General features: G+C 39.0%; 1 long non-coding RNA gene across 4 annotated transcripts in view; it reads left to right on the plus strand.

Moving 5' to 3' along the window:
• The first annotated feature begins 17,615 nt into the window (after nt 1-17,615).
• The window catches only part of LOC134529704 (uncharacterized), a 67,744-nt gene continuing 60,461 nt past the window's right edge, over nt 17,616-24,898 (plus strand). The window contains exon 1 of one of the 4 annotated variants that reach the window (XR_010074673.1): nt 17,616-17,881. This is a non-coding gene — a long non-coding RNA (uncharacterized LOC134529704). Of the gene's footprint in view, nt 17,882-18,640; nt 22,027-24,898 lie in introns of those variants that run through there. The other 3 variants (XR_010074674.1, XR_010074676.1, XR_010074675.1) reach the window with 3 other exon arrangements.

Here is a 24,898-nt window from a genome sequence, read left to right on the forward strand (position 1 = left end):
CCACAGATTTTCGTGAAGATGTTCGTGAGGTTACAGCACCGTCCTTTTTGAATTTATCCATACTGGTGTTGTGTCTGGTTGAGAGAACTTAATAAAGTTCGGTGGTCAGTATTGATGTTAGGAGAGTCGATCATGAAGCGATTAGAATAGACCTATCTTAGTGTATAAAATCGCAGAAGAACTATATCGTCTGCAATCTTAACATAATAAAAAAAGTCATAAGATAATTAGGCTGAGCATTATTATCACGAATTGATTAACAGTAGTACTATTTCGTAAATAGCCATCTGTTGAAAAATAGCTTTTTCCTTTACCTGGTAAAAAATACTGACATTCGGTATCACAGCTGCACCATATCAAAGCACCATTCACTCTATCTTGGTCTGATGGTCAGATCTGGAAGTGGTACCATTCACATATACCATAAACCCGATTCTGAATCGATGGTCATTGATTGAAATGGCACTTTGTTTACGTGTCGAGGACCAAATTTCAGAGCTGATTTTAGCCAAACCTGTCTACAGAAAAAATAACATGATGGCTTGTAAGAATCACTGTTCCTCCAAATCACAGATGCATTCCCGAAAGTAGTTAAAAAAATCTTGTAATTCGGAAAAGGCACAGAAATACGAGAACGACGAATCTACCCACCTGTTATCTGTGGGCTGGTGGTGACACTATAATTCCCATAGGTGTATATGTATAGGGCTGCAATGCACACTCAGGAAGAAGATTGTTCAGACTGTTTTGCAGTGTCGGCCGAGGCCAAAATTATGGACATCTCAATACATTTTATTTTCCAGTACAATTGTAGTTGACTGAGAAGCATCTTGTTTATTATTATAATTAGAGTGAAGAGTTTGGTTATGTACAGACAGTTACATTAAAATGTTATTGTCTAATTTCAGGTATAAAGTGAAGAAATAAAATAGTTGGGATAGGAAATAAAATATTTCACCTAACCTAACAATTTTTATATTTCACATAACCTAAAACAGCAGCATTCTAAATGTAACTGACAGTACCTAACCCAACCCCTAACTTTAATTAATATAATAAACATGACAATAAATTATCAATCAACAACATTGTTATACCATAAATTAAATGTACATCAAATTATAAAGTACTGTAACTATTGTGATGCAATTCCACAATAATATTGATGGTAAGTATAAAAACACAAAAAAAAAAAAGTTTTCAGATATTTTGAAAATTTTTTACATGAAATATCACTTATAAAATTCTACCCTTTACAGGGATAATTCAACACAAATTTTATCTTCACCTTCCCAATCAACCGAAGGGATTAGTCTCTGAACTGAAACTTTCAAATCTTTTTCATTATATTTAAAATCAATTTTCCGATCTGTTTCTACCACCCGCCCACCCCCTCCTCGATACTCCAAGCAACACAAACCTACCAAGTCAAATGTATGATAAAGGCCTTACCCTTACTATTGGTCAGAAATAAAGTTGGGGAAATGTATACTGTCATTGAAGCTGCAAAATGATTACAAACTGTATTGCTAAATGAAGAAATCTAAAGTGTGTAATATTGGTAACAGCGATGTACAAAGTAGCGATGTGAGAAAAAAAGATGAATGATAGTGGAGTTTTGTAGTTATTGTGGAATGAGGAGGAGTGAATAATAATTACAAATATGATTTTTATGAGGTGAAAAAATAAGTACTCAATAAGTATTAACTAGGTATTAAAATATTTATTGGAAATGCATGGAAATAAGTGTAGTAATCATAAGAAAAGCACAAGGTCGTATTTATTTCGCGGTGTATAGAAAGAATATGAGGTTGTGTGAGTGAAGTAAACAGGGAAGCTATGGTTCATGTTTCACAAGATAGAAAAAAATAAATGAAGAAATGGGAATTTTTTTGGTGTAAATTTAATATATATGAGATACATATTGACAGTACACAAATATTGTCATTAAGCCAAGAAAGGTAAGTAGTTTTTAAAGGCTTTTAAATGTAACAACCTGCTGCCTTCTGCCATTGGTTGATGATGCTGTTGATGTTGATGAGGATGCCAACTAGCTTTAATTATGGTCCTGCGAGCTAGTCCGCAGGTCGAGCAGAGACATGACTTCAGGGCATGAGCTGCCACAAGGCTGGCAGACAGCACTTGATTAACATACAGAGGTTCGTCCATATGTTATAACCACCAGGAATGCTGTCTACTTACTATGGCTTACTTGAAATAGAGAGACAGTAAATCTGGTAATACTGTTTTTATTGGCACATATCGCTCGTACATGGCGCTGTTGACAACATGGCTTTCGTTGTGTCTGAAGCCTGAGCTTGACACAGCACACCTTACAAGTCGTACAGTTGCGACTACACTTACGGAGTTATGCTCTAGATTAATAAAGGGCCCTCTGGCCTTAGCCTGGCTAGAGATGAGCAGGTGCCATTATGATGTAGCATTAAATTGAAAAATGGACAAATTTTACATAAGTTAACGATTACACTTATGATGCAAGGGTGCGTGCCGCCAGCGGGGATGGGTATTAGCAGGTGGGGGATCGGGCTTGTTGACCATAGGAGGTACGATGTCGATTTGTGGTGCCTCTCTCCTCCATATTTACCTTAAATTTTCCATACAGTACCCATTTGGTTCTAAAGTTGTAGTTAAAGTAATGCCGTCGTCCGGGGACTCGGGTTCGCGACCCGGTGTGGTTCCTAGCGAGAAAGGCTGTTATCAATGGAATGTTTCCAAGTGGGCGCCAGACTAGCTCTGTTCCTAGTCGAGAGGTGGGTCGTGGGAGCGGTTGCCCCTGCGTGGCCCACTAGGACCGTCGGCGGTGTTGCGTGGGATATGAAGGATTCCCTACTTGGTGGGGGTTGGGGGTTTGTATGACTGATTAATTAGGCGCTGAATTAATGCGGCAAATGACGTGCGACTGTGGGTTTGGCGTAATACAGTGGGTTACACACCACATCGTACAGAAGCTGACGTCACGCAATACACAAGTTACACATTACACAGAGTCACTCTAAAATAAGACGTTGCACAAATTTACTAAAAATGTTACGTGAATAAGGCGTTGCACCAAATTACTAAAAATGTTACGTGAATAAGGCGTTGAGTGCGATTGGAGGCGGCCAATCCCGTATGTCTTTGCTTCAAGGCGGTGTTCGCGCCCACTGTGGTGGAGCGCGGGCCGCAGCTAACTTAGTCCAAGTCCTACGTTGGTGAGGTCAGCGCCGGGGCGCGTGACTTTAACAAAAGTTCGGGGTTTCGGGAGGCGGCCCGTGCCGTATGCTGGCAAACTGCCCCGCGGACCAAGTGTGGTGCAGGTAGTTTTGAATTTACGCGGCCGGATTAAGTCCTAGACCGAAAGGTTGGACCGGGTACGCACGGAGAGCTTAATAAAAAAAAGTTTCGGTGGCGTGACTATATTTACCAGGAGTTACTTCAGTGTAGACAAAGGATGCTGCCTCTCCGTGGGACGTGCGTCCGCCCCGGTCCACGAGTCGCGCTGTACTGCTGTGATGTCATGGCGTCCGGCCGAGGCTCGGTGTCCTCTCGCGCCGAGGTTGACCTCATTACGTTATTTTCCAAATTAACAAGTTAACAACAGATTTTAAGAGCACTAAATTCTTACATTAATTATTCAAACTAAATTTAAATTACACATCCCTTCTACGATTTAGATTTAGCATGTTTACGGATTATGTTTTTTAACTGTAAGTCACACCAGAGACTGTTCGTCTTTTGCCGGACCGCTCTGGTGGGGAGTAAAAAACCAACATAGGGAGGTAACAATTATGTCACCTGAAACACTTAATTAATACAGGCAGAAGGCCACCAGGGGGACATTCGCACACGTACTGACACATTTTCACACGTGAGTGCCCGGGCACTCCTACGTCGCATTTTCATTGAGAGAACGTTTAACCTATACGCAATGTTGTTTTTATTCTGTGTGTGATTTATCAGAGGGATTGACGGTAGTGTCGGTCTGGTTATTATGGGGCCGGATTCTACCTTGTCTGCCGGTGGCTCGCCTGTCTCGGGTGGGCCATGGCTAGGGGCGCGTTCCGTTAGCGGGGTTGAATACTGGCGGTTGCAGGTCGGGCTTTAGGGTGGCTTTCGGTCGGACGACGTCAGTATAGTAAAGATGCTGTTTAAAGCTTTTAGACTTAGAAAACATTTACATTGCTGCCATATGGACTGTCTCAGGGTTGAAATAATCTGATAGTGGTACCCAGTGAGTTCTCAAGGGGGTTCAGGCTGCGTGGCTGGAGACAGCAGTGGTTTGTTGTTAGTGAAATAAAGTAAATCTGAATAGATTTTGATTTATTACAAAATAGATACAATTATATGGTGCTACCACAGCACTCAGCCCGGATCATGTCGTGCCAGAGCACATCTCTACTTACTTATGATATGAAAGCATTTCAGTTACAGTTAGAGCAGAGTGCGAAAATAAAGGTGGATGTCCATTGGTTATGCCGCTTAAATGTCTGCGACAAATTATACGTGGCTTCAGTTTTACTGATGTCATGTTCGTGACGTAGAACACTCTAAACACTGTACAAATGTATTGTAGTGTAGTCATGAAGTTGGTGCCACTGTAAGACAGTTGTTGTGATGGTGTCATGGAGCTGGGATAAACATGGAGTGGTAACTGATAATAAATAGAATAGAAGCAGTGTATCTGATATTATTATATGTCTGACCTTATCCTGAATGGGCACTAAAACATGGCGCAGTCGGTAGGATCAATTGTAAAAGACCATTATATCAAGAAGAATAAATAACATATTGCCCAATAAACGGAAGGTGCGGGAGGAAACAAAATAAATGAACTCGTGAACCTAAAGTAACAGCATGAATTAATATGTCGATAAGACAAGAACAAGAAAAAAACAATTCATAAAAAGTGAACATCAGGTTACTGCAAACGTCACATAACCTCAACATGGCGGGAACTGTTAATTTGCCAGCTGCATTGATACTTTCAGGAAACGTGGCAGCACACTGGAAAATCTTCAAACAAAACTTTGAGATTTATATTATTGCCAGTGGAAACGATAACAAACCTGATAGTATCAAAATAGCTCTGTTGCTAAACATTATAGGTCAAGAAAGTGTTGATATGTACAACACATTCAATCTTAACAATGAAGAGAAAACAAAGTATGATAAGGTGATACAAGCATTTGAACAACACACAACCCCTCAAAAAAATTGAAGCATTTGAACGATACATTTTTAATCAGCAGTGCCAAGCTGAAGGCGAAACTATTGACCATTTTGTCACAGATCTGAAAAGACTGGCTAAATCATGTTCATTTGGGGACCTCGAAGAATCCCTGATTCGTGACAGAATCATTGTGGGAATAAGTAGTACCACTCTGAGGGAGAGTCTCTTGTGAATAGAAGATTCAAAACTTCAGCAAATAGTCAACCATTGTCAGGCATCAGAGAGAAGTCGGGAACAAGCAACACAGATGCAACAGAGCCAAGGTAGGACAAAACAAACTGGTGGAGAAGAAGCAACCTCAATTCCAGTTGATACCGTTGCTCGAGGAAAATATAACCCTAAAAGAACAATTAGGACAACTATGCAACAAGACAGTCAAAAACAACACATACATGAACGTGCGAGATACTATGAACCAAAACATCTTCAAAGCATTTCAAATTGCTCATATTGTGGCAGAAAACATCCTCCAAGACAATGTCCAGCGTATGGCAAAAATTGCTCTGCATGCCAGAAATATAACCATTTTGCGGCTATGTGCCGAAAGGAACAACAAATCCACGAAATTAGTACAAATGAACATTATAGTGAGAAAAATAATGACAGTGAAGAAGACGTTGCATTTATGTATGGAATTGTGGCTAAACAAGAAAAATAAATTGACTCATTGAGGGCGAAACCAACAAAAGAATGGAGACAGGATGTATGGGTAGAAAACAAAAAAATCAATTTTAAACTGGACACAGGAGCAGCTGTTAACACTATACCAAGCGAGATATTAGATCAAATAAGACCATTGAAAATTAAGCAGACAAACATAACGCTGGAAGCATTTGGTGGATCTACAATTAAACCAGAAGGAACTGTCTCACTCAAATGTGAAGTGAAGGGAAGAAAGGTAGATTTGAAATTTGTTGTGGTAAATTTACAGACAACACCACTACTAGGTTCAGAAGGATGTGAACAACTTGAACTAGTGAAGAAGGTACAGTCAATTGTGGCAGAGCCTACAGACAGCAATTCGAGAGAGTTTGTGAAAAACAATTCTAAAATATTTCAAGGCTTAGGTAAGTTTCCTGGCACATACACAATTAAGATAATAAAAGAGGCTAAACTAATTAATGAGCCCCGCACAGGATTCCAAGTTCAATGAAGCCAACTTACAAAAGAACTATTGAAACAATGGAAAAGAGAAAAGTGATTGAAAGAGTAGAAAATCCAACACTGGAACATTGCATTAATCAGTTAGTATCTGTAGAGAAACCAAATGGAGAACTAAGGTTCTGCCTAGATCCACAAGAGCTAAACAAAATCATTGTCACAGAACATCATCTAATTCCAACCGCGTCAGAAGTTGCTGAAACATTGGCATTTAATGAGTATTTTACAGTGTTGGACTTAAAAGATGGGTATCATCAAATTGAGCTGGATGAAAAATCAAGTAATTTGTGTAGCTTCTCAACTCCGTATGGAGTATACAAGTTCAAAAGACTTCCTTTCGGCCTTATCTGTGCTAGCGTAACTTTTCAAAAACAAATGGAAGACAACTTCAATGATATTCCCAATATGATGGCATATCAGGATGATCTCATTGTGTATGCAAAATCAGCAGAAGAGCATGCATGATAAAGCCTTGCAACAAGTACTTCGTAGGGCTGAAGAGAGAAATATCAAGTTTAACGCAAGGAAAGTGCAGTATAGGAAAAATGAAGTTACATATATAGGCTTCAAATTTAGCAAGCAAGGAATGAGTATGGACCAAGATCGAGTAAGAGCATTAGTCGACCTCAAAGCTCCAGCTTCGAAAAAATAGCTCCAACGATGTATGGGAATGTTTAACTATGTTCGGCAATTCATTCCACATATGTCTACCATAACAGCACCCTTGCGACAACTTTTATCAGACAATGTGTGCTATCAGTGGCTACCTACACATGATAATGCTTTTAATGAAATTAAAACTTTGATATAAAATGCACCAGTATTGGCAAACTTTACACCATGCAAAAAAATAGTGATTCAATGTGTTGCCAGCAAGGATGGATTAGGGTGTGTGTTACTGCAAGACCAACAACCTGTAGCATTTGCATCGGCAAGCATGTCACAAGCCGAACAAAACTATTCACAGTCAGAGAAAGAGATGAGAGCCATTGAGTTTAGCCTGAAAAAATTCCAAAATTATGTGTATGGGTATAAGGTCATAATCATGACGGACCACAAACCACTTGTCGCCACAATGAACAAGCCTGTACACAAAATAGGTTCATCAATTATACGCAGACTGAGGCTAAAAATACTAAAATACAACATAGATGTAAAATACTTACCTGGACCTCAAATGTACATTGCAGATCTACTGTTCGGTCATATCTCTTAGGTCCTACTGAAGATAACCCAGAAATGAAAGAACCAGTTCATGAACTAGTTAGGCACTTACCCATGTCTGAGTCAAAGAAAGAACTCTTTATCAAGACCACAGATACAGATAATGAACTTTCAGCTCTCAAGGATGTGTATGGCAAGGGTTGGCCTGAACATAAAAAACAAGTGCCAGTGTGCATTAGGTGGGCATGGCCTATGAGAAATGACATATATGTGGACAATCAGTTGCTCTTTTACAATGACAAACTCATTGTACCTCAAGCACTGAAGAATCTTATTTTGGACCTGTTGCATGAAGGTCACAATGGAAGGGACAAGGCTATAGCAAAAGCCAAAACTGTGTATACTGGAAAAACATGTATTCAGACATTACAAGATGGGTGAGTGGATGCCATATATGTGAGAAATATCAATCAATGAAGAAGAAATCACCAATGATTGCACAAGAGATTCCACAACTCCCTTTTGAGAAGGTTTCGGTGGACATTCTGGATAATGCAGGCAATAACTACTTGATTGTTGTTGACATATTCTCAAAGTGGCTGGAAATAATACCAATAAATCATAAGGCAGCAGAAAATGTTTGTGATAAACTGAGGGATGTGTTCTGCACGCATGGCATTCCAAGAGTAATTAGAGCAGACAACATGCCCTTTCTATCGCAAAAGTTTGCGAGGTTTGCACGGGCCTATGGCATTGAAGTGAGAACATGTAGTCCGCACTATCACAGAAGTAATAGCCTGGCGAAAAGGGATGTCACACATCAAGGAAAATACTAAATAAAAGTATGGAGCAGCAAAAATATTTTAGAGATCTGCTCAGAGAGTACAGAAACACGCCGCTGTCAAGCTTAAACATTTCACCGTGTCAACTACTAATGAGCCGCCAGATAAGAACATTACTACCAGTGACAAGTCAAATGCTTCAACCCAAAGTTGAAAAAGATGCACATAAAAAAATTATATTAAATCAAGAATGGTGCAAACAACAGTATGATAAGACAGCCTTGAAACAGGCTAGCGAGTTTAGAGAAGTAGACAATGTGGTGATAAAAACAAATAAGAATGCACAGTGGGAACCTGCTACAGTTGTAAGGATACATGACGCTCCACGATCCTACGTTGTAAGGAACCAGAATGGAAGAGAAGTGAGGAGAAATGAAACACACATAAAAGCATCTTTAAAAACAGAAGAAAGTGAAAGACATCAAGAAGTCATAGTGCCAATAAACAGCGAAGAAAAGGAAGGAAGAAGTAAAGAACATTACAGGAGAGCTCAGGAAACATCAGACGGTGTAACAAATGGTTTTGCAGGCTTCGAAGTGAATACTTATAAAGACCATGTAGTGAATGATGAAAATGGTAGTGCAAATAGACAATAATATACATTTAGTTTAATGGAAGCTGACAGGAGTGTAAGGTGCACTATAATGCAAGATACTTATATCAAACCAGCTGGTGTTAACAGAAAAATAGTAACAAGATCAGGGAGAGTTACAAATCCTCCCAAGAGGTTGAACATGTAATGTATGTACAGTGTATTTGACAAACAACTTTGGAAGGGGAGATGTTGTAGTGTAGTCATGAAGTTGGTGCCACTGTAAGACAGTTGTTGTAATGGTGTCATGGAGCTCGGATAAACACTGAGTAGTAACTGATAATAAATAGAATAGAAGCAGTGTATCTGATATTATTATATGTCTGACCTTACCCTGAATGGGCACTAAAACAACATCTCTACTTACTTATGATATGAAAGCGTTTCAGTTACAGTTAGAGCAGAGTGCGAAAATAAAGGTGGATGTACGTTGGTTATGCCGCTTAAATGTCTGCGACATATGATACGTGGCTTCAGTTTTACTGATGTCATGTTCGTGACGTAGAACACTCCAAACACTCCAAACACTGTACAAATGAAAGAGTCTGGAACATTAAACATTACACCAATATATCAATATACCACTCACGGCTGGTACAGAAACCATGTGGGGAACTGTGAAGTGTGGACTGTGGCAACTAAACACGTCTCTCAGTTAGTTGAGTTCCGGCGACTGACGTGGCCCTGACAGTACAAAGCTACCCTAGGTCACATGTCCCACGCGAAGTACGCAGGGCATGAGAATGACATGGATTGAGATTTGCGGTGTAGTCGCACAGTGAACAATATTCTTTTAAATAGGAAGGACAAGTGATGAAGTTACTTTAATTAACAATTAGTGATTAAATAAATAACAATTTTCGGGATCTATGTCTGGTGGACGAATTCATTAACTGCAGAGGTGGACGAACACATCAACACTTCTCGATAGCCACGCGGGCGGCTATCGACCCATCGACCTCAGATTCGTTCCCTTCGCTGAATTTATTTACACCGCCGGGGGGTTCGCTGTATGCACACGCTAAGGGGCGGGCGCCGATGTGGCATAATGGCCTGTGCGACAGAGGAGCACCGATGGTTGGCGTCAACATTGTAATAGTAGACATAAGGCATTTTGAAATAAAATTGAAAATGAAATCAGTTGCTTTTTAAGTTCAATTATTGGGTCCGACACTGGTTAACAATTTTAATTTTGCGAAACCCCCAACATAAGCATTTAATAACACTAAAAATTAAATGGTTAATGCTACTGAGGAATGCTTGGAACATTATGGAATTTCTTTCAAGTGTAAGACATTGATTTAACTTGAGCATACAACATAGTGTTAAGTCAGACCCTAGTGTCATACAATAACTATTACAACTTATCTTTGGTGATACATTTGTATAAAGTACAGTAATCAATATTATTTAATTTTATCAATTTCTTACTATATTCCATCTCCGCTAAAACTGCCGAACGACACACAGTCGAATAATTATTGTAATTTTAAAACTTCATTATGCCGACACTGTGTTATCATAAATAATCCTCGAAAAAGCTCATATTTCAAATTATTACATTATTTAACAAATGACTTAATTTTTTCGAGTTAAAAAAGCAAAAAAAAAAAAAATCAATAATATTTACTACTGTAAACAAACGCGAACACTACCACCTTGCGTTGTGCTCCAAAATATGCCGTACATTAGTAAAATCGTTTAACTAAACTACAAGAACTTTTAAAGATCTTCATTGATGTGTAAATGTTTTAATTTTCACCAAATACTACAGCATATACACTCATATGTATTCCAATTAATTAAAAACAATGTCGTTAAGTAACAAAACACATATCACCAATGAAATGTTATGGTTCTTAATGTGCGCATGGCACGGCTTGGCGAATCGAATACTTTACCTCTTAGCCTGCAGAAGCGCTGGTAGGTCGCCTCCTCACTCCTTGGTGCAAACGAAACACATATCACAATTGAAAAAATAACAGTAACAGTAACAGTAGGTCCTGTGCATAGGATATGAACGCCATGTTTCCTAACCTAACGATTCACAATAGCAGAAAGTTGATCGTGTGCATGAGAGCGAGGTCGTGCGCATAGGAGTGAAATGAATATATTTTATTTCGGTCGCGTACGCATGGCACATCAGCCAATGGGAGAAGAGCAGGGTGCTTTTTTGGCGGGACTAGAAATATGTTCATATTTATTAACCATATTGTAGTAAGAAAATTTCGAGATAATAAAATTATTATCGTTATTTTGAAAGTTAATATGTTTATTTACTAACATTGCTAACATATGTCGCATAGTTCGCGAAATTTCATTGGCTGAAATTAACAGTAAGAATTCAATTGTGAACCGATTTCGCAGTTCGCACAGGTCGTGTGCACAGGTCTACCATGCGGGGGTTGGGCACTTGGACTCGTGGTCCGCTTTTCTAGTTGTCCAGTACTGTATTTAGTGACCAGGGACGCAAGCGCCCCTGGTGGTGAGTGGTTGCACTGACCACTCACTCCGCCGCCAGTCAGCACCTAAAAAACTAAGAAACTAAAACAGAAAAAAGATAAATGACTTACAAACTAGGCATTTCGTTACAAAATATGCAAACACCCAACTCAGGGATGGACGTGCAGTGCTTAAGATAAAACTAAAATAAGAACTAAAAGTTTATTTATTTTTTTTAATTTTTTTTAATTTTTAGATTTTTTATTATTATTTTAGAAATATATATTTTTGATGACTATTACTTAGTATCTAGGACTTATTACTAATTTACAAATCTCTAATATATACTACTATACTACTAGTTAAATATAGAGGAACTGTCGGTGTATAAAGTTACAGGTGAATTAAGTCAAGACCTATTCGCATTCTGGCATTTGTTGTAAGCTTGTAATTCAAAATCCCATGTCTTTCAGAAACACAACCGGCACTGGAGGTGAAGCCTGCCAGGCGGGCCATGCCCATCGGACATAGGGAGTCAGCCCTAACAGCACAGGCAGTGGAACTCCCGGGAGCCAAACCTACACCTGCGTGCTTCGGACCATTTTGAATTAGCTAATTATTCTTTAATGTCTATAATTTAAGTTTCAACTCGCGGGAGACTGATTGGCCGATCGCTCAGCCAGCCACAGCACACTACGGAGGTCTGTGAGCCAAGATTGAATTTGGCATTTTATATTTTCCATGCAACTCTGGATCTTGTTCGCCCAGTGATGAAATATATGGGTTTCTGCTTATGGCACATTTATCATAGAATTTTTGCGCAGTTCGGAAATAATAATGTTTTAAAAGTTCGAGTTTGAGCTCTCTGTGCATAGCCCTTACGGGGCAATACACAGGCGCATCTGTCGCAATACGAATACTCTTATTCTGAATTCTCTGTAGCTTGATTAAGTGAGATTCCGCTGCTGTTGCCCACACCGGCGCTGCATACGTGATTATTGGTTTTATTAGTGCGTTATAAATTTTTATTCTGTTTTTAACAGAGCTACCTAAACGTCTGCTCATGACGGGGTAGAGGGCCATGAGCCTAGTGAAAGCTGTTTTTCTTTTCGCCTCTATGTGATCGCGCCATAGTAGTTTCCTATCCATGTGCACGCCTAAATATTTAACAACATTTTTGTGAGGAATTTGCTCATTGAAAAGTGTTAGTCGTGGTCTATCTTCGAGTGGCGGGAGATGTTTACGCGTAAAAACTATAGCTTCTGATTTAGTAGGGTTTACCTTAATTCGCCATTTTGTGCACCACTGTTCTATTGAATTTAACGCGGTTTGCAATCTGTCTGCTGCGAGTTCTAGAATACTAGATCTGCTAAACAATACCGTATCGTCCGCATAGCAGCCAAACTGAACTGATCGGTGTGCGGGCTTAGGCATATCATGGATATAAATATTGAATAAAACCGGCCCCAAAATGCTGCCTTGTGGGACTCCTGCTTTAATTATTTTTAAATCGGACTGTGCTCCTTCTGTCGTGACTCTAAACGATCGATTTTCTAAATACGAGGCCAGTAATTTAATATAACAATCGGGGAAGCCAGTTTTATATAATTTATAAATTAAGCCTTCATGAAGTACTCTATCAAAGGCTTTTTCTATGTCCAAAAACGCTGCGAGATTATAGCTATTCTGATTGAACACAGTTATTATTTGTTCTGTCAAACGGACCAGTTGATGCGTTGTTGAATGCGCGCTGCGAAAACCAAATTGTTCGTCCGGCAGTACGTTATTTTCTTTAATGCGAGCATTTAGTCACTGCAGAATTATGCATTCGGCTACTTTTGACAATGTACTCAGCAGACTAATGGGCCTATAATTTTGGGGCAGTGTCTTATCTTTTCCGGATTTATGAAAAACTATCACATTCGCTTCTTTCCACTGCAATGGAAAATACTGTAGTTTAAGTATTCCATTTATTAATTGAGCTAGGTATTCCAAAATTTCGTCGGGCAGTTTCTTAAGGACTACTGCCTGAATGCCATCGTTTCCCGGTGCCTTACGTGGTTTCATACGCCTGATAGCCTGTTTAACTTCCTGAGATTGAGTTAAGTAAGGTTTTGAAGTTAAAGGCTGATTAAGTTTAATTGTAAGGTCTCTGTATATTCCGGCATTAAATTGCGGGTCACAGGGTTCGATATTAGGTTGAAAGGCTAATTCAAGGGTATTCGCGAAGGCTTGTGCCTTGTCTGTCGGTGTAAAAGCGAACCCAGTGCGAGTTTGTAGCGGAGGTATTTTATCTATCTTATGAAGGAATCGCTTTGTCATACTCCAGGTGCTACCATCTTGCACCTGTAGCTGAGAGACTTTCGTCTCCCATTGGCTGCTCCTCCATAGAGTTATTTCATCGGAAATTATTTTCTGTAATTCATTAATTCTCGCTTTAATGTCGCGCTGCCTACGTCGAGTATATTCGCGCCTTAATCTATTTTTCTGAGAAATTAAATCCCTAATATACACCGGCAGTACATCTTGCTTAAATCTTACCACCTTTTCTGGGATGCACGAGTTAATTGCAGTTAGAATTTTAACTGTAAGTTCAGTGACTGCTGATTCGATGTTATCTTTCGTTTCGAAGTTGGCAGCATCGGCTGCAGGCAAATTATCGACTAAATACGTCTGAAAGCCTCTCCAGTCAGCTTTCTTGTAGTCTTTAATTTTTCTCGGAGGACTGATGTCAGTGTCCACGTCATCGAATAGTAGATGTACTGGAAAGTGATCAGACGACATTTCGTGAAAAACTCTGAGTTCGAATCCCGTTTGAACTCTCTTATTTAATGCAATATCTAAAATATCGGGGTTGTGCCTTAGTACTCCGCTATCATGAGTGGGCTCTGAGGGAGCATGTACTTGATAATTTTTGTTAGACTCGTGTCTTTGCAGCAGTAGGCCATTGGCTGTATTGCTCCGACAGTTCCAGTCTTTATGCTTGGCATTCATATCGCCGACTGCTAGAAATGTGGGAGCTGAACCATATAAGATGTCCAGCTCGTTTTCAGTTAGTGACCTCCCTGGTGGTGCATACATCGAAATAAGCACTATTTGTTGTTTATTGACTTTAAAAGTAATTGCAACAGCTTCTAATTTATTAAATTCAGGTAAATGAAATTCACTATATTGTATACTTCTGTGGATTAGTAGGGCAACCCCTCCACTTCTGGTATCGCGGTCGCGCCTATAAATAGTGTAATTTAAGATAGTTAGACGATCTGTTGGAATTAAGTGTGTTTCGTTTATCGCCGCGATTCTAATATTATGTTTAATTAAATGATCGGTAAATTCGATTATTTTATTTCTAATTCCTCGTGCATTCCAGTAAAGGATGGCACTTAATCTACTGTCTACGGGGGTAGTATTAATGGCAGAACCTAAATTAAGGGTGTGCGGCATTAAAGCTGGCCGCTAATGCTGTCACGAAGCCCGTGGTGGCTTTTATTTTGTCCTCTATTGACTTGGACGGATTACACCAAATAGCCATTAAAATGCACATTGGTTCCAGGACGTGTGCCAGGTTAGGGTTCTGTGCAATGGCATCCGATTGGCCCACGAGCTTCAGAAAGTCACTCACGCCCATCGTTGGATTCTCCAAGGGTTTTAACTGCAGTGAAGCAGTTGGCAATTCTGTTGGTGAGTCTGTCTGCAACGGGCTGGCTTGTTGTTGCGCGACTTTCTTGGAATCACTGGGGGGAGGAGTGGAGTTGGGTGGTGCCTTAGTACCTGGCTGATCCGTCACCTGACCATGCGCCCGGCCTTTGCCGTTTTTGTGACCCGAATGGTGTTTCTTCGGGGGCCTCTGGGGCAGGGGCTGGCCTCTAGGCCTGGGTGGGTTTGCCAAGACAGGATACTCCAGTTCATGCCTATCGCTCAGCAATGAATATTGGTTAGGGCTCTGCCATTGCAGGGGGGCGGGGTAGCTCGGGGCTCGCCACGGCTGCCTTGGGAGCTGGGGGCAGTAGCCTGAGGGGCCGGCTTGTTGTGGGGGCGGGCGGACTTGAGCTGTGGCAGCTGCTAGCTTGTTTTCACGCACTGCGTGTTTGGACTGCAGCTCTCTGTCTTTCCGCTCCTGTTGCGGGAGGTGACGCCAGTTCTCCCTCTTGTAGGCCATGCAGCCTCTGTAATTGGCACAATGCGGGCCTTCACATCGCGCGCACTTTGCCTTCGTCCTGTCACCTCCCTGGGGGCAAACCTCGGTTTTGTGCCCTTGGCTGCACCATCGGCACACAGGGGAGGCTCTGCAGCCTTTTGCGGGGTGGCCAAACCTCTGACAGTTGCCACATTGGAGGGGGCCTTTGGGGTGTCGATAGTCCTCAACACGAATGCTGAGGCCTCCGAATGACTTCAGGTCGTAAATCCTTTCTGGATTTACGGCCTTCGGGAGCTCTACAACTAACTTATTTATAGGTTGCCTTGTCTGCCTGTTGTACAGAAACCAGAAGTTCTGCACTGGAAGCTCCATTGCGGCGAACTCAGCCTGAATGAATTGTTTGTCGGTGCTGCTATGCACTCGACAAAACACAAACTTGTTCGGGATCTCGTCCCGTTGCAGCAGCACAGAGTGTTGCACTCCGGCCTGCTCCAGTGCACGCACTGCCCTGTGGTACTCCTCCACGGTGGCAGTGTGAATCATGAGCTGGTAATGGCCGCGACTGACGCACGACCAGCGCTCCTGCAGTGCTGTATCCAGCACTGTTTCAATGGCCGGTTAGCTGTGGCCAGAATCCACGAATACATACAGGGGTTTCACCTGCATTTTCTTTGCCTGAGGGGCAGGGTTTGGCAGGGCAGGGCTCGAACCTGCGGGCGTGTTGGCGGCCGTTTGACTGGCCGAGTTGTTTGCCCTTCTGACGGGCTGCTTGCGAAGTCGCTCGGCCTGCTGCCTGGTGATCGCGGGGTTCGTCAGTGGGGGGCGCAGTCTTTCGTCCTTTCCTCCCGTTTTTTGTTTTTTTTTGAGACGACTGTTGTAAAGCCGTCGTCGCTAGACATTTCGGTTTCGTCGTCGCTCGGCAGGGGCACATCTATGCACTCCTGCATCACCTGCTCGTCACTTAACTGATCAGTCATGTCGCTAGTTACACCCTACAACGCACTAACACCCACTGACCACGCACCCGGTATTAAGCCGGGTTGTGGCTAGGCTGTAGGGTTAGCTACAACCCGGGTTGTTTTGCATGCTTACACTTCTTAGAAAAACCTGGGAATACCACCTGGCCTGTGTGCGAGTAAACAGGCTGTTCCTGGAATCTCGCAGCTCCGCTTGACGCGTCCGTCCTCGGCCAAGGCTCGAAGCAAACTCCCATGTACATCAAGTTCTGTCCCTGCCCGAACACGCCCGAATATTCACCTTCGGCCAAACTTGTAATTTGTTTTATTTTTGCGCAGGAAAAATGTATTCAAATATTAAAAGTGGTCGGTTAGTTTAGCTACATTAAAACACTATGGACGGTTATTTAGGTTAATATAGCTACATTAAAATAAACAGATAAATATAAATACATATATAAATAAAACCGATGTGGGACGAAGTATAATATTCGGGCGTGTTCGGGCAGGGACAGAACTTGATGTACATCTTAGGCTTGCCTCTGTTTCTCTGTGGGAAGCCTACGATTCACTCGTCCTTCTGGACATACCCGAATACTCACATTGGCAAGCCTTCTTTCAACAGACGAGAGAGCCAAATGTCCGATCGTTCATCTTCGGTTTTGTTCATTGTAAATAAATATACAACTCATGATAACTAATGGTAAATTAGGTTAGGTTAGCTACATTATAAATACTTTAAAACATTGTGGACGGTTGATTTGGTTAGGATAGCTACATAAGATACTGTGAAATCATGTAAACGGTTTCCTAACCCTGGATAGCTACATATTAAAAAGTTATTTGCTAAGCAACCATAAAATGATTTTACAGTATTTTTAATGTACCTATACTTACCTAATATAACCAACCATCCACAATGTTTTAAAGCATTTATAATGTAGCTAACCTATCCTAATCGAACGCAAAATTTAATGTCACACTGGTTTATACAATGAGATAAAACAACGCATTTGGGTGGGTTGTTTAGGCCGCCCGTTGGTGGGTTGTTCGGTTTGTGTTGGTGGAAGGTATTTTTTTTTAAACGTCAGGGTGGGGGGGGGGGGAAGCGCGCATGAACTTCGAGGAACTTCGGGTTTGGCTCTCTCGTCTGTGAAAAGGTGGCTTACCTACTCGTACCTACTCGTACGTACTCTGTGGGTTAGTGTATAGTTGATGGATGCGACTATTATAAGGAATGACTTCTCGAGGGAAAATTATCGATGGGTTAGGGGATGAGGTAGCAATTATTACTATTGCATTTATGATTATTTCTGGATTTATAGGGATATGGTGCTCACAAATTTTCAGTTTAAGGTAAGTAATAAAAGTAATGAGGATGATACAGATTAGCGGTTTTTGAGGAAAAAAAAGTGAAGTACGTAAAAACATTTTGCACAAAAAAATGGAATTGTTTACATTCCATTGATACCGGTGTTATTATTAAGAACATATTCGCATCGAATCAAAGGCAAACTATAATTCTGAATAGAGCAAATTTTTCTGAAAACATAATTTTTAAAAACTAAATACTTTGGAATAATTTCCTAGTAAAATACTTATGTCGCGGATTTTCTGCAAAAAGTAAAATTTTGAGAATGGTGGGTAATTGTCGGACGTCGTGGCTTTTTAGAACGGCAAGAAAAAAAAAATTCGAAAAACTTGTTTTCACACACCACACACTTACCTCCAAGGGATAGTTTCTTAATTCCTACTAGTTTGTGAAAAATAAAATTATAGCTCACATTACTATACCAGCATTGGATCTGTTTGTTTAGCACAACTGTATCCAACTATGGAGAATTAAAATTATGCTTATTCTTCCATTTCATAAATTGAAGGTTATCCCTGTATCCTGAAGACTTGATGATGTGGTACATGATGTCTGGGTAAATATTTACTTGGGCGGTATTTCCGAAAAAAAATGTTAAAAATCCGAAAATACCTTTATATAATGCTCTTCAACTTCCTCTTTTCATTAAAAGCGGCGGAGATTAGAAATTCCAAATACTTTAGGAGATATCGAATTTTTAAATTTCTTCATATCTAGTTGAGCGGTATTTGCGAAAAAAAATGTTAAAAATCCGAAAATACCTTTATTATATGCTCTTCAACTTCCTCTTTTCATTAAAAGCGGCGGAGATTAGAAATTCCAAATACTTTAGGAGATATCAAATTTTTAAATTTCAGCACAAAACCAGCGCATTCCTGTGGCGTGCGTGGACCATTGTTTCTTGTTTACGTACGAGTATTTTTTTTTATTGGATAATGTCGTCACGTGATTGTTCGTGATAGGCCAGAATTAAAATTAACTAATACGTGATTATTTAGTTCAATTATTGTTTAAAACGGTGTTTAATTACCGCCTCCAACTTAGGTGAGTTTTTAACGTTTCTAATTTTAAAGTCTTATTTGTTATTTTGATATTGTTGCGCAAGTAATAAGTAACAAAAAAATTTACCTCAGTTGTTACTGTACATCCTTTGTTACGGGTTTGTTATGTAAGGTCAGTTACATTATAAATAATTTCTAACTAAGGAATAATTAAAATTAATTCACATTATTTTTAATATCACCTTAGTTTGAAAGTATTTATAATGTAACTGACCTGACCTAATCGACCATTTTAGTTTACTGTTCACCCTTTGTCCGGGTTTGTTTGGTCAGGTCAGTTACATTATAAATATTTTAAAACTAAACAGCCATTAAAATTAATTCACAAAATAATTTTTAATGTCGGCTTAGTTTGAAAGTATTAATAATGTAACTGACCTGACCTAAACAACCATTTTATTAATTACGCATTCACGATTCACGTATTCACGTCTCACGAACACACGGCAAAATAACAAAAATGGCGCCGCTCGTATGGTTCCACAGGTCTTGTATTGCAAAATTAAAAAATTCGATATCTCCTAAAGTATTTGGAATTTCTTATCTCCGCCGCTTTTAATGAAAAGAGGAAGTTGAAGAGCATATCATAAAGGTATTTTCGGATTTTTAACATTTTTTTTTTGCAAATACCGCTCAACTCTAATGATGAAATTTAAAAATTCGATATCTCCTAACGTATTTGGAATTTCTTACCTCCGCCACTTTTAATGAAAAGAGGAAGTTGAAGAGCATAAAATAAAGGTATTTTCGGATTTTTAACATTTTTTTTCGGAAATACCGCCCAAGTAAATATTTACCGATGTCTGCTGTTTTAATTCAGTACATCGAAAGATCCTGATGGCATGAACCTATTGGCTTGCTCCTGTGGTACATTATGCTTGCTGTTTTAATTCAGTACATCAGAATATCCTGTACATAAAAAAAATTGTCATATAATAATGAATTATGATCGTAATTAGAATATAAAATATTTTATTTTCGACCTACAACCATAACTCTTTATAAGTTCTGAATTTATTTTATGTGCAGTGTCTTCCAACGTACTGAACTAAAATAGCTAGCATCAGGATCAAGCCAACAGATCCAGGGATAAATTTGGATACATGAAATACCAGCCATAACAAACGCAGAATATATGACGAGTGTAATCAAAGAATTCCCTGGAAAGACTGCAAAATTCAAAAGTGTCAGCTACTTCAGTGTACAGCATGTATTCCTCACAGAAAACGAATGATTTAACAAATTTCAATCAATTAAAACTTTAGGCTCCCATTAGACTTGTTCATTACAGCACTCAAAATCATATGTACTTTAAATGTAATGCAACAAAACAAACATTTCATACTACAATTACATACTTATTCTAATAAAACAAAAAGAAAATGAAATACAAGCAATAAAAATTCCTTAAACTGCAAAACAGTCATTACTTAAACAAATTTCATTATTACAACACCACCTACATTGTCTAAAGTTCTCCAAAAAATAAAAATTTAAAAAAATCTGCTGGGTAAACTAAACAATGAATGTCAGTAATTGTGTGAATACATAGGCAGACCTGCCAACTCTCACGATTTTGGTGTGAGGCTCACGATTTTAAGGTCCATCTCACGCCCTCACGCCAAAATAGTGTTTCCTCACGATTTTTCGGGGCCCCAAGATTTTGTTTGTAAAAGTTACAAAACAAGTTTTACGAAAGCTTACAGTAACGAGTTTCCATCAATACTCGAGTCACGTAAAGGAAGCAATTTTGCGTTTTGTAGCGTGTGCCGTGCTGATTTTTCTATCTCGCATAGTGGAAGAGGAGACATTGTGAAACATGTCGCTACAAAAAACACAACTAACACGTGAAGTGTATTGCTTCCAATAAAAAAATAAATTTTGCTGTGAACAGTGATAATAGTGTTACACGAGCAGAATGTTATTTTACATCTTTTTTAGTTGCGGCCCTGCATGATCACTACACGACAGCGCTAAATAATGTTCATCTAAATTAAATCTTCAACCTATAATTTGTTGAAATAAAGTTTGAAGCAGAGACCATGTAACATATGTACAGGTATGTCACTTAAATTTAAAGATTCTCATTTGTTGTTTTTTATATCTAACCTGTATTTATGGGCCTGAAATTTTTTATCGAGGACCTCATGATTTTTTAAATTTGAATGTTGGCAGGTCTGCATAGGTATTGTAATGTAAGCTTTAAATTGTTATTTTTTCACAAACCAATAGGAATTACGAAACCTTGTAGGGTTAATTCAGGAACGTCTCTAGTATATGGAAAACATATATTCCTTTTTATCGCGGGTAAACAATGAATGGTGGCGGTAGCGTAAAAGCACAGATATTGTAATGTAAGATATATAAAATTGTAATTTTTTTCACAAACTAGTAGGAATTACGAAACCATTCGATTGGAGTTGAAGCCAGGCCTAGGCACTAGACACGCAGCCTGACTCCAGTGGACATATCACTAGAAGAAATTAAATAGGTTATAGTACCTAATTTTTGTGGAGTTTGACGCGTATTCAAAGAGAAGGCTAGGAAAAATAGAATTTTATTATAGACAATCTTTAACAGCTTCAACATAACAATAATAAATGCGGTAAATATGTACAGTCGCGGTAGATGCCAAAAAAAAATGCAAAAAATCCGAAAACACTTTTATTCTGTGCTCTTTCACTTCCTCTTTTCAAATCAACCGGCGGAGATAAGAAATTCCAACTACTTTCGGAGATATCAAATTTTTTAATTTTCATCACAATACCTGCGTAGTATGCGGCGATTACCATTGTTTCTTGTCATAGATAATAAGGTTTCTTGTTTACGAGTATCATGTTTCTTATTGGACAATTTTGTCACGTGACTTTTCCGTGATTGGCCAGTATTCAAATGAACCAATATGTGATTATTTATTCCGTGATTGGTCAGTATTCAAATGAACCAATACGTGATTATTTATTCATTTATTGTTCAATACGATGTTTAATTAATCGGTCAACTTCTGCCGTGAACGACTACATCATTTCCTTATAGTGACAAAGGAAATGTACCCGCCTCCAACTTAGGTGAGTTTTTAACGTTTCTAATTTTAAAGTATTATTTTTTTTTTTGGATATTGTTGCGCAAGTAATAAGTAAAAAAAAAATTACGTGAGTTGTTAATGTTCATCATTTGTCCGGGTTTTGTTAGGTCAGGTCAGTTACATTATAAATAATTTAAAACTAAAGAACCATTAAATTAAATTCACATTATTTTTAATGTTCGCTTAGTTTGAAAGTATTAAATACAATTCGTATGACCAAAGTAACAAGACACTCGATGAAGCAATATTAAGCATGGAAAAGAGACAGAACATAGCTTTGCCGAATGCCGCGGAGAAAGACAATACTGATGCCTGACGGAATGTCAACAGCTCCCAATGAGTGAAGACAGCGACGAGAGCTAAAAAACGCGGGCTTATATAGCACTAGAAACTAAGACATCAGGAGCGCTGGTGTAGCGGCGGGCAAAGAGGGAGAAGACAGGAGTGGGGAAAATATGGGAGGGAAGGAGGCGGCAGGGTGGGTGAAGAGGGGAAAAGGAGATAGGAGCGCTACACTGCGGCTGAAAGCAGAGGTATATGCTTCAGAGTAATTTTAGGGATGTGTGTAGTGTGTGTAAACCATGTTTTCTGATATTTTTCTTTCCGTTCTAAAAATCTGCAACGTCCGATAAATAAAAAAATAACAGTTTATAGGTTATATTAGGTAATCTGTGCAGTGACGCTGCTGCCGTCATTGTGCTTTAGCATAGCAACTTGGGAAACCTAATATCAACACCAGTCAATTCTGAGTCTTGAATGGTTCCGAAGTTTGCCATTTGCTTGTGCAACTTTGGTAGCACATAATACAGAATAAAATGTGAGGGAAAGTTGTTACTATCAATTTTCATAGACACTGTTGACCGAGAATTTAGAGAATTGTGTTACATTTAAAATAATTAAAAATAGTATTAATTAATTAGGTTTTTTACAATAAAAATAATGTGGAAGGTTGGTTATGTTAGCTACATTACAAATACTATAAAATAATATAGGTAGCTATACTAACTTAACCAACCATCCACAATTTTTTTCTAAGAATTTTTAATGGAGCTAACTTAACCAACCATTCGCACAAATTCATAATATTTTCATCAAACCTTAAAGTGGTAATCTACTAACATCTTTTAATTTTTTTTAATTTTCTAATATGTTTAACCATTTAGCATAAAACTTGTAACCAAATACCATGTAAATGGAATTTAAAATTAAAATCATCAACGTGTTGATTGTAGGTAAACAGAAAGAACTGAGGACAAAAACAACCGAACATGCACGAACGTGGCCTCGATGTTGTGATTGTGATTCTTAGGTTTCCTGTGTGGGTTTGTGTTTGTACGTTTTGGATTACTGTAGTTAATAGGTGTCCATTACTAATGAAAATAGTTAATATTACATGTTATTGCACATAACTAGTCTGTGCTCCGCACCTCTACTACTGAAATACATCCCTGTCGAGGGTGGACGCTTGGGTTTGGATATACAGTAGAGACTAATTATGTTTTTAATTGTTATTTATCTTGCACTACATCACAAAATCTAATGCACATTGTAGCATTGCACAATGAGGATTTGTTATATATATATATATATTTTGGGTCATAAGAATATTGATTAAGAATAACTTTGATATGAAGGATAATAATTATTTAATATGTAGATAAGGATAATGGTTCAGAGCTGTTAAGAATTGTTATTAATTACTTTGGTTAAATTTCATGGAAAGCCTAAAATACTTATTTCCTTGAGATACTTAATTATTAATTTTTGGGTTAACTCTAGTCATAATAATTAATTTTGATATTTGATAATTAATTTCAGTAATTGTTTTGTTTTAAGCAGTATAGACTATAATTTTACAGGACATCATTTTTAAACTAAAATTTCTAATACAGTATGAATTTCAACTTTGATTACTAAATTTTGAACATTGTATTTAAATTTGTTGGGTAATTTTAAATTCTATTGGATATTGCTAGTGTAATATTTCGAGAATAGTCTGGAAGGTACAGAAGGAAGAGCGGACAGGCGCGACACCCTGGCGCCAGAAAGTTATTTTTCACCTTGTAAATGCGTGTTTGGGATTTATGCGTCACATGGATGCACAGCTGTAGCGACCGTCTGGTAGGTTCTCTGGAGGCTACCACTAGCCAGCCAATCAGGGCGAGCCCTGGCATGGAATGATGCGCCAGTCCGAATTTCCTTATATGGTCATGTTTCTGAATTCTGTACTCTGATTGGTCAGTTGGCCCACGGGGTTGCCTCCCTTGTCTTCACCTTTACAAGGGAAGGTAGTCTCGTCGACCAAGTCACTTGTTGCTCGATCGTCGCCGAACCCGGTTGCGTCGTCGGCAAGTCACGACACACAATGGAAAGTCACTAAGGAACAATTTAACACCTAGGGGCTGGGGCCAGGTCACATTTTTTTTAAACTTAAGTTCTGTATTTTTCGGACTAGTTAATTATAAATTTAGGCATTAGGCATCGGCATCGGCCCGACTTCGTGTGATTCCGATCCGCGATCGACGGTACCTTGAGTTATGTAGTTAACCAAGGGACATTACTAAAATATTTTTTTTTGGCGAGTGACAAGACTCCTTGACCATCAACGGCAAGATGTATGGTGCTGTGGTATGTATTTGGACCTCACCCTATCAAAATTCAAAGACTTCGTAAAACTTTGTATAAGAAAAAAACAAAAAACTGTGCAAGTAACGAAGCCTTCAAACTTAATTCATGTGTAAAATTGTGTACTGTGGCCATGTAACGATGAGAAAAACATTTTTTTTTGGAAGGAAATAAACAAAAGTAATTTAATAAACTCTTTTATTTCCAAATAATGTCGAACACAACCATCG

This window comes from Bacillus rossius, chromosome 2, assembly GCF_032445375.1.
Source record: "Bacillus rossius redtenbacheri isolate Brsri chromosome 2, Brsri_v3, whole genome shotgun sequence".
NCBI classification, from domain to species: Eukaryota; Metazoa; Arthropoda; class Insecta; order Phasmatodea; family Bacillidae; genus Bacillus; species Bacillus rossius.